This window comes from Lactuca serriola, chromosome 3 (genome assembly GCF_051521515.1).
Source record: "Lactuca serriola cultivar US96UC23 chromosome 3, Lser_US96UC23_V15, whole genome shotgun sequence".
In the NCBI taxonomy this organism is placed as follows: Eukaryota; Viridiplantae; Streptophyta; class Magnoliopsida; order Asterales; family Asteraceae; genus Lactuca; species Lactuca serriola.
In genome coordinates, this window is record NC_136410.1 from 165,050,647 (window position 1) to 165,062,487 (window position 11,841).

The following is an 11,841-nucleotide window of genomic DNA, read 5'->3' on the forward strand; positions in this document are numbered from 1 at the left end:
AGTTTTTAGCTGTCTACTGCTACGCTGAAACTTCGAAAAATCATAACTTCCTCATACGAAGTCAGATTTGGGCGTTTTTTTTATCGAACTTCTCGGTTTAATGAATACTACGACTTTCGTTTAGATTACTAAGTATAAAAAGTAGTTTATCAAAAACTCACTTTTTACGACATTCAGCACCGTGCCGGTTTTGTCGCGAAACTTCAATAGGTCATAACTTCTTCGTTATAACTCGGATTTTGGTATTCTTTATATCCCCGAAATCCTTGTTTCGACCACTACAACTTTATGTAAAGATATCGGGCTTATCTCACACTTTAATTTTGACGCTTATTTTTATTTTTAATTAATTAAACCCTAATAATTAAGCATAAAACATATAATTCACATAAAATTCACATAATTCCTTTTCATTTCTTCTAAATGAGTTACAAAGGTTAAACTAGACCATTATGTCAATATTAATGCCTAGCCTAGAAACACGGGCGTTACAACTCTCTCCCCCTTAGGATGATTCCGTCCCCGGAATCACACAATGACAAACAACTACGGGTAGCGACTCACTATGTCACTCTCCGTTTCCCAGGTGGGATTTGGCCCATTTATAAGTTTCCAACGTACAGGCACTAAATCGACTATCTTATGTTACAACTTCTTAGTCTTACGGTTAACGATTGCCTCAAGTTCTCCAATTAATCTCTTGTTCTTGTCCAACCTTAACTCAGAAATGGGAATTATGTCGGGCACACTTCCCGTGAACTTTCTCAAATAACACACATGAAAGGTGTTATGAATACCCTCTAGTTCTTCCGGTAACTCTAGCTTGTAAGCTTGATTCCGGATTTTCTGAAGAACTTTAAATGGTCCAATAAACCTTGGACTCAACTTTCCCCTTCTACCAAATCTTATAAGTCCCTTCCACGACGAGACTTGAAGTGAAACCGAATCTCCAACTTCGAATGATATCGGTTGTCTTTTCTTGTCAGCATAGCTCTTTTGAGCAGCTAACATCTTTTTCCTAATCACTTACAACTTTTCAGCAATCTAATGGACTATTTCAAGTCCCATAAACTGCTTTTCCTCTTATAGACTCCTCCAAAACATTGAGGTAAAACGGTTGTCACGATCGGATACAATCGTTAACAAAACACCGTGAAGCCTCACACTTCCTTCACATAAGAATTCACGAGTTTATCCATAGACCATTTCTCGATGGCTGCTATGAAATGCGCACTCTTAGTGATGCGATCAACGACTACCCAAATCATGTCGTGACCATTCCTTGTTCTGGGCAGTTTAGTCACAAAATCCATGGTGACGTCCTCCCATTTACCCATGGGTACGGGTAAAGGTTCTAAACTCCCATACGGTTCCTGATGTTGTGCCTTAACCCTAGCACAAGTTACACACTCGGCCACATACCTAGCAACATCGAGCTTCATCGTCGGCCACCAATAATAGGGTTTTAAATCCCTATACATTTTTCTACTGCTGAGATGAATCGAGTACATGGTCCAGTGAGCTTCTTCCATCAGAAGATCTCTTACTCCGCCCGTCTTAGGTACCCAAATCCTATCTTGGAATACCTTCAACTCTTGGTTGTTTGTACCGGATACTAACGCTTTGCCCAAACGTGCTTCCTTTCGGTCATTTTTCTCTAAAGCTTCCTCTTGAGCTTTCTTTATACTTTCCACAATTGTCGAGACAACTTCAATTCTCAACGCTCTTGGCCTTTACTTTTCAAGGTTTACCTTCCGACTGAGAGCATCAACATCCACATTTGCTTTACCAGGGTGGTAAAGTATCTCGCAGTCGTAATCCTTGAGTAACTCTGGCCAGCATTGTTGTCTCATGTTCAATTCCTTCTGATTAAAGAGATATTGAAGACTCTTATGATCAGTGAAAAGTTTACACTTTGTGCCATAAAGATAATGCCTCCATATCTTTAGGGCGAATACTACCGTTGCCAACTCCAAATCGTGAGTGGGGTAGTTCTTTTCATGCTCTTTCAATTGCCTCGATGAATATGCTATCACCTTATCCATTTGGGTCAGAACACATCCTAACCCAACTCCAGAGGCATCACTATAAACTGTGAAGTCATCAACTCCTTCGGGTAATGAAAGAATCGGTGCTTCACACAACTTCTTCTTTGACTTCTCAAAGCTTCCAATGCTTCTCATTCCAAGTATAGACAGCTCCTTTGTGGGTCAAAGCTGTCAATGGAGTCGCGATCGAAGAAAAGCCTTGGATAATTCAGTAATAATATCCAGCTAATCCTAAAAAGCTTCAGATCTTTATAGGACCTTTAATCGTAACCTTCGAGTTACAAAATAATTCCTTATTGAGGACTCCTTCTTCTTCTTGGAATAAGTACTTTCCTTCATTTATTATAACAGACCGATGGGTCATGTTCTAATGATCTCTCATTGTATACTACACTACTTAGACTCAGATCTCCTTGGGACAATTTCCAAAACAAACTACACCTTCCTTCATGTTCTAATGTGATACAATCACAGTTTAACATGTATGATTCCTAAATATCAACTTCTTTAACAATGAGTGCGATACTTCTGTTGATCGCTTTAATCATCCTTTACTTCAATCTTCTGGCTTAAGTCAAATGCTACATCGAACTTGGTTCTCTGAACCACGTAACATACTCATCTTAGTCGGACTCGATTCAATATGACCTCTTAGGTCGGAATAACAATCATCTTCTTAGTCATTACCGAAACGATGGTAACGACAGACTAGAACAAGACGGAATCAAATAATAGCTTCTTGGTAACCTTGTGACTTTCCCTGATCCAAGTGCGAGTCCTGTGCTTCCAGTAGTATAGATCTCTACTACTATTCACACCTACTCATACTCGTCCCAAGTATTGTCTCGCAGTCCCCAAGTCCTAAAATCACAAAACAATTTAACACATACAAATGTGTCCAATTAATCATAAAATTTTCCTAGACTCTACTAGGACTTCTTTCACGCGTATCTTCAATGATCAACTCTACTTCAACTTGGTTGGTGATGGAAATTTCAGATGATTGGGACAACTTCAAAAATTACACCAACCATTCTATTCATCAGACGACAAAACCAGGGTTTATTTTATTTCCTTGAAACGATTACACGAAGGTTCAAGTTTACCCTATACTATGCCTCTCATAGGCTAAACTACTTGTTACTATTCACATTACTACTTCGTAACTTGATCTTTGGGTATCAAGTCTTGACTTCTACTTCCTAGTGTTATTAATCGCTTCTTCAAGGATATCCTGAAATTCCTTTGGCATTGATGGTGCACTTGGCCTTGTTACATCATTGTTCTTCTGACAATTCTTAGAAATATGGCCTTCTTCTTTACATCCGTAGCACACCTCCTTGGGAATCGTACACTTATTGGTGTAATGCCCTATTTCTCCACACTTAAAGCACTTCACCTTCCCGTCACAATTCCCAGAGTGTTTATTTTTGCACTTCCCGCACCATTTTCCTTTATCTCTTCGTTTGCCAAACTTTGTGGATAAGTTGCTCTTGTTGGGCCTTGAAGACCCCTCAAATTTCCTCTTCTTGCCAACTTCAACTTTGTTGGCGGTTGTGTCATTGATCATTTCCTCAATAGACTTGGCAACCCTAATAGTTGCCTCAAGAACAGATGCCTGAAGTACTGGCACAATAAGTTCATCCTTACTTTGTTGAAGTAAACGTTTTGTTTCTTCCATCTGTTCACCTAACATCGTTCGTACCATTTCCTGCACTCCAGTCATCGTTATTGGCTCAGGCTGTGGATTACCACTTCCGAACCCACTTTAAGTACTCGGCATTTCGATCTATACACCAATCGTAGGTGAATTTAGATCTTCATTTTTTTGTTAGATGTTAAGTCTTCGAAACATTTATATGTTAGTTCCAATATCGTAGTCATACGTTTAGAATCCTACACACATAAGGGTTCCAGATCCGGTCGGCAACAGACCATAGATCCGAACAAATAATAGCATCATTATAGCTATAACACAAAACATTTAGCACATAAGGGCATTTTAGGCATCTTCCCTAAAATAAACTAGTGCTCGTGTCTAAAATATGGTAGACACTCATCTCACAATCATCACTTAGCATTCTAAGTTCAAGTCTAGAAATTCTACAATTTCTTAGTTCGCTTAAACTAATGCTCTGATACCAACTGTGACATCCCCAAATTTCTCGGCCAGAAAAGACCGATTTAATTTATGCTTTTTAAAAATCAAATCAGAGAAATCTTTATAAAAGATGTTGCGGAGTTGGTCCCCAAAACAAAATATGATAAAAGTTTGTCAAAATCTTTCTTTAAGAAATATATCATTTCCTTTTATATCAAAACCTCGGGATGTCATGTTCCAATACAGATCAAAAGCATAAACAAGACATTATAAGCCTTACGACAATTATTTGTAATTACTGGCCTATAATCCAAAATTCACTCATCATCATCATCCGACTATGCTCGGGGTCCTCTACCTGTAATATAAACAGCTGAGTGGGTCAGGCTTGGAAGCCTGGTGAGCATATAGGGTTTTCAACCCACAATACATAAATTTATTATGTTTATACATCAATCAATCAACCTAACTACCCCAAACCCCATTATTTTATTTATTTCTTAAGGGTTTACCCTAAGAATCAACTACCACTCCTTCCTAAGGATTCATCCTAAGGAATAGACACAAAGTCACCTCGTGACCGGGGTTTATACAACGGGCACTAATTCCATAGCTGCCAAAGTTTATTCAACATGTGCTAAGTCCATAGCTCTCATTTATCGACAGTATTATTTACAGGTGTTCTCTCCTACAATACATGTCAATGGGTTTTTAGAGTACAACAAATGAACATATAGTTCATTACACCTACAGGTTGCGGGCCTGCTAGTGTTCCATAGACTGTGTAGAATAGTCCATGGTTGTCATCCATACTCTGCTGAATGACGGGGGCTAACAATTTGGGTAAGTGATTCTCACAAATTTTCACCACTCACCCTTAACTTATGATCAATATTATCGATCATCTCCTTTATCCAACTCACCTTTCATCATACCCAGTATTTCATCTACCCATGTTCTACCCAACATATTTTGTAGATAAAAAGCATATACAGTTTAAAACTTGTATAAAACATCAATTCAACAGTCACTTCAGTCAAACAATTAATATATTTACACATAACACGTATTTCAAGGTAAATACTTCATATCTATGTGTAAATTGAAAGTAACTACACACTCACTTATTTTGGTGAAAATCGGGCAGCAATTCGTTTCATAAAACGATCGTTTCTAATAAAATCGGGAGTTTTATTGAGAAACCGGGCTCTGCGAAAGGTCGGGCTTCGAAACCGAAAAGATAAATTTTTCGGGCTTCTCGGGCTCTTCGTGGGGTATTCTGGGCTTTACAATTGATACCGGGGCTTTGCGGGATGTTAAGATGAAGAAAATATGGAGAGAGGGGCTAAAAATGGCTAAATTCCAAAAGTAACCGGAAACCCTCGCAGGTACCCTTCTATTTATAGGGTCCGAAGTTTGATCCAACGGCTGAGAAGTCTCCGGATCCGACGGCTAAGAGGCTTCGCAGAGGGTCTCGCACATGCCTCGCATGGCTCGCACCTGGCTCGCACATGCGAGGGCTCGCTGTCGGCTTCTAAGTGGACCGAGGCTTGCTGGCACACCTGCGAGGCTCGGAGCTAGGCTATGCGAGGCTCAGACACACACGGCAGCTGGGCGAAGCTTCGGCTGGGGAGCTGGCTGCTTCGGATTGGGCCTCCTCCTCGGTCGAATCAGAAGAGGACATGTGCCTCGCATGACTCAGCAGCCTCGGTGACTCAGCAGCCTAATGATTCAGCAGCCAGGTGACTCAGCAGGACACGTGTCACTTTCTAAGCGAGGGTGACGTGGCAATTGTGTGACTATGCGAAATTTCTCGGTTTTCATGCCAAAACTTCTAAAATCCATAACTTTTGCATACGAACTCCGTTTTTGACGTTCTTTATATGCACGCGTAGCTAAAATTACGATCTACAACTTCCGTTTAGACTTCGTCGGCTAATTTTGACTTTAAATTTTATATTATTATTTTTAACAGACCGGGACAGGAAATCCGTTAAAAATTCATAACTTCTTCATCCGACGTCCGTTTTCGTCAGACTTTTTACCGTTGTGCTCCTAATGATGAGACCTTCAATTCTTGTTTAGGTTGTGTCGGCTAAAAACCGCTCGATCTAAAATTCGAGTTTTTAGCTGTCTACTGCTACGCTGAAACTTCGAAAAATCATAACTTCCTCATACGAAGTCAGATTTGGGCATTTTTTTATCGAACTTCTCGGTTTAATGAATACTATGACTTTCGTTTAGATTACTAAGTATAAAAAGTAGTTTATCAAAAACTCACTTTTTACGACATTCAGCACCGTGCCGGTTTTGTCGCGAAACTTCAATAGGTCATAACTTCTTCGTTATAACTCGGATTTTGGTATTCTTTATATCCCCGAAATCCTTGTTTTGACCACTACAACTTTATGTAAAGATATCGGGCTTATCTCACACTTTAATTTTGACGCTTATTTTTATTTTTAATTAATTAAACCCTAATAATTAAGCATAAAACACATAATTCACATAAAATTCACATAATTCCTTTTCATTTCTTCTAAATGAGTTACAAAGGTTAACCTAGACCATTATGTCAATATTAATGCCTAGCCTAGAAACACGGGCGTTACATAATCGATCTTCATGTTTATTTAATAACTTATCAATTGGTATCAGAGCAGGAGGCTGTGTAATTCATACACGTCTTTTCTGTGAAAAAGGTTACGATTAGGGTTATTCCGCATTTACTGATATTTATTGAGCCATCATCCCATAATTGACGTAACTCAACATTTATTTGTGTTGCCCTAATTTAATAGATTACAAGTCTGATCTTTTAAACAGGTTATTCGATCTAACATGGACGAGTCACAATCCAATCCCATCAACATCTCAAACAACATTGGATCAACGACAAAGATTCCCATTCTTTACACCCAAGATTACGAGGTCTGGGCACATCACTTTGAAGATTATGTCATCGGGTCTGAGGACAATGGATATCTCATCTGGGAAGCAATCGTATCCGGACCATTCGCTCATTCAGCAACTTCTAGAATTATTAAAACTCAGAAGGAGTATAATGATCTTTTGAAGGATGTTAAAGATATTGCTCAAGACGAAAAAGATAAATTTCAGTGTAACATTAAAGCATTGAGAATTATTAGATTCACTCTTCAATCTGACACTTTCAGGCTAGTGAGTTCATGTAGCACTGCCAAAGAAATATGGGATAGGCTGCGAGAGTTATATTCTACGGACGAAGATCTAGAGCATTCCATTCAAACCTTGCTGTTGTCCGAATTTGGTGAATTCAAGCAGAGTCCTGAAGAAACTGTGACTCAGACGTTCGATCGCTTCAATCATCTCCTTAGTAAGATGATTAAGCATGAGATTGAAAGGAAGTTGATTGAACAAAAGGTCACGTTTTTAAACGGCCTTAGATTTGAGTGGAGAGCTGTAGTGTCCACAGTTAAAGCGCATGAGCAATTCAAATCCTATTCTCTGGCGAAACTGGTAGGCATTCTGAAGTCTCAAGAAAAGATCATGTTATAGGAGACAAAATGTGGTTTCAAGCTTGGGTTCATTAGCCCTTCTATCCAAAAGCAAAGCTGTAACGGAAGATGAAGACCACAACCTAGAGGATTATGACCTTACCTCTGAAGACTATGCAATGATGGTGTCAAACCCAAAAAGGTTCATCAAGAAAAGATTCCCCACCAACAAGAACAGAAATTGGCAGGGAAGTTATAGTTCAGAAAAGGTCAGGGAAGAACCGAAGGTAGAAGAACCAAAGAAGGAACCGAAAGCTGAAGGAGATTCGGGTGTGAGCTGCTATTATTGTGGAGGAAAGAACCACTATGCTAAAGATTGTGTTCTCAAGAAAATGGCAGAAAAGGATGAGAAAAAAGACGAAGAAGCTGTGCTGTTGAAAAGGCTGGAAGAGATCAAAAGAAAGAAATCCATTGCTAACCCCTCTATGAATGCTCTAATTGTGCAGGGTTCGGTAGTGGATGATGAGTTCGGTGGCGTGGAGGTTTGGTCAACCGATTCTGAAGACGATGAAGTCAGGAAGCCATCTCATGGAAAGGCTTATGTGGTGAAAGCTGAGGCTAGCGGTGGAAAGTGCTTGATGGTGTCTGATGTATCTCAGATGAGGGGATACAATACAGATGGTGGGAATGAAGACGCAAAGGAGCGAGAAGACTTATGCTTCACAGCAAAACCGCTCAGCATGCAGTTCAACGAACTTGATGAATTAATCAAGAAGGTACAATACGTTTTTATTGCATTCAAATTCCCACAAAGTTCATATGAAAAAGAATTAAAAAATGTTAGTTCAAGAATCTCTCATCTAGACAGCAGTTTAACTCAAACTCGTGTCTCCAATTCTAACCTAACTGACCAAATAAGCAGGGTATCTTCAAAAAGTGAGGAACGGAGGATGTGGATCGAGCTAAAGGAGTCGGAGTTAATCAAAACCAAGGATGAAAACATTTATTTGCAAAGAGACAATTTAAAACTTTTAAAACAGAGAAATGTCTTTTGTTTAATTGCTAAGCGTCTTTATACTAATATCACTCAGCTTCATTTGGATTGTGAAATAGGGCAGAAAATTCATCGCATGATTTTACCCTTCTTTGAGTTTAAGGAGGATGAAATTGACGCTGAAGCATATAACTGTGAAAGTGTAGTTTCGTCTGAGGATGTTAATCCGACATATATGTATGGTCTAGACAAAATCGAATCTTTCATAAAGTCCAAGGACCATAAAGACATGCTTAAAAATCTTTTGGATGAAAATGATAAACTTAAACTGAGAACCAAAACCATACAAAATTTTGACTCATTGAATGCCAACCTAAGCTCAGAAAATAAAATTGATGTTGAAAATGCATCTGAGCTCAATGAGGACGATGATATGAGTGAAATTTCTGTTGAAGACACAGTTGACTGTTCAGAGTTTGTCAAGAGCGAACCCGAAAACCACAAAAATCTCATTTCAGAAAATTCAGTGGAGTTTGCTCGTCAGTCCCAACAAAAGTCCCCGATCCTTAAAGAAAAGGCTGTTGTATACCAAAAGGTGAGAACAACTCCAAATCAGGTGTATAAAGTCACAAGCGTAACAGAACATCAGACAGCCGAACTCACAGCTATTGTAAACGAAGACAATGCTGATGGTTGTGATGAATTCTTCTGGTCTGCTCCTATCGACAATGCTGACGAAACAGTTGGTTTGTCAGAAAGGACTTCATGGAAAACCAAAGGCAGATATGTGCCAGAGCCTTTGAACAAGCCTGATAGCTTCGATATGCCAAGTACCAGTGGTACAAAAGATGTTCCTGAAGAAAAAGGAGTTCCTGCAAAAGAAGTCACTCCTTCAAGCGAAACTACGTCAGTTCAAAGTGAACCTGTTGACCGAAAGCAAAAACAAAAAGCGAATATCCATTGTCAGCCGAAGCAGGTGAGAAATCAGAAACAGCAAAGAAATCAGAGATACAAGAAGAATCTCTCTGAGAGAAAACAGTTCTGGCGATCTCAAAATGCCCATTTCTCTTATCCTGGCAGAAATTTAAAGTCAGACAAAAACACTGTTAGGTCACAAGAAAGTCGTAACAACCGAAAGGAGAGGTTTAGTTATGAAGGTCAAAACAACCGAAAGGATATGTTTGGTTCTGAAAAATTTGACAACCGAAAGCAAAGGTTCGGTTCAGAAAACACTATCAACTGAAAGCAGAGGTTCGGTTCCGAGAGCAAAAGAAACCAAAGATCTAGGTTCGGTCCTACTAATGATCAAAAACAAAAGGGTCACTTAGTATCTCAAGTCAAGAACTCATCTCAGTCTAACTTCTCTCGTTCTTCTTCTTCTTCTAATTCTTCTAATTCCTCTAAACCTCATTCTAAATCCAATTCTTTTAATGCTCAAAATCCAAAATCTTCAACAGATTTGAAAGGAAAATCGAAGGTTTCCTCAGTCAAAACCGATCAAAAGCATTCCAATGTCCCAATGCCTAAACCTGAATCCAAACCGAAAGTAACAAATCCCAATAAAATTAAGGTTTTCACCATTAAAAAGAAAGATGAAACCACTTTAATAAAAAGAACATATCTTGTTGACATCTCTCTTACTATTCCTGTTCCTATGAAAGGCTCACATGGACCCAAGAAACTTTGGGTTCCTAAATCTGCTTAATTTTTGCAGGTTATCAGTGACGAGCAGTTTGACGAAGAATGGTATATTGACAGTGGCTGCTCGCGTCACATGACAGGAAGGAAGGAGGAACTGAGGGAGTTTCGGTCTCTTTCAAACGGTGGAAATGTCAAGTTCGGGAACAACTCCTTCGGCACCATCAAAGGCTATGGAATGATTACAAAAGGTGATTTCACGATAAGGAAGGTTGCATACGTAGAAGGACTACAACACAATCTCATCAGTGTATCTCAGCTTGTTGGAGGTACCGGTCTCAAGGTTTCATTCGACGATGAGGGTTCAGAAATAATTGAGAAGAAGACGAAAAGAGTTATTCTCAAATCGGAGCGCAAAGGTGAAATGTTTCCCCTAAACCTCAAACCTATCAAAGGGAACCCAGCTATCTACCTGTTATCCAAAGCACAATCTGACGAAAGCTGGTTGTGGCACTGAAGGCTCTCTCATCTCAACTTTAAGGATATCAACAAACTTGTCACTGGAGGTCATGTTCGAGGTCTTCCATTGCTCAAGTACGATAGAGAACATTTGTGTGCTGCATGTGAAATGGGGAAGCAGAGTCGTCAAAGTCATCCATCTATTATAAACACTAAAGTTGTTGAACCACTTGAGTTAATTCACATTGACTTGTGTGGACCATCATCTATCGAAAGCATCGGCGGTAGTAAGTATATTCTTGTCATCGTTGATGATTTCTCGCGTTTTACATGGGTGTTCTTTCTGAAGCACAAATCTGAAGCGACTCTCAAGATGAAGATGTTTATCAAGCAGATTGAAGTACAGCTAAAGAAAGTCGTTCGCAACATCAGGAGCGATAATGGTCTAGAGTTCAAGAATAAAGAATTCGAAGAATTCTTAGCCAACAAAGGAACCAGTCATAACTTCTCAGCTCCTTACACTCCTCAACAAAACGGAATTGTCGAAAGACGAAACCGATCTTTGTGTGAAGCGGCCCGAAGCATGCTAAGTTTTGCTTCTGCTTATTTTACACAGAACATGTCATATCTCAATAAGTGATTCACTCTCACTCCTTATGAGATCATTAACAACAGGAAGCCAAATGTCAAATTTTTCCATGTGTTCGGTTCACGGTGCTTCATCTTCAATTCTAAAGAACATCGTAACAAGTTTGATGTCAAAGCCGATGAAGGAATTTTTCTGGGCTATTCTCTTACTTCTAAAGCATACAAGGTATTAAACAAGCGCTCGAGGAAAATGGAAGAGACTTATTACGTGACTTTTGATGATAGTTATGTCAAAAAGCTAAAGGCCAACGAAGACACAGCTGGAGAAATCTTTCCTCAAACTGGCCAAGTCACAGCCTCAATCGCAAATCTCTTTGAGAAGTTTGTCGAGTTATTTGATGAACCAGAGAAGGAAACTCTCTCAGAAGCGAGTGCAACAGACAACAAAGTAGATCATCTGAAGCAACTCATCGATGATGCTGCAAAGAGAATGAATGAAAGAGGATCAAGTTCTGACAACCCTCCATAGCACGATAC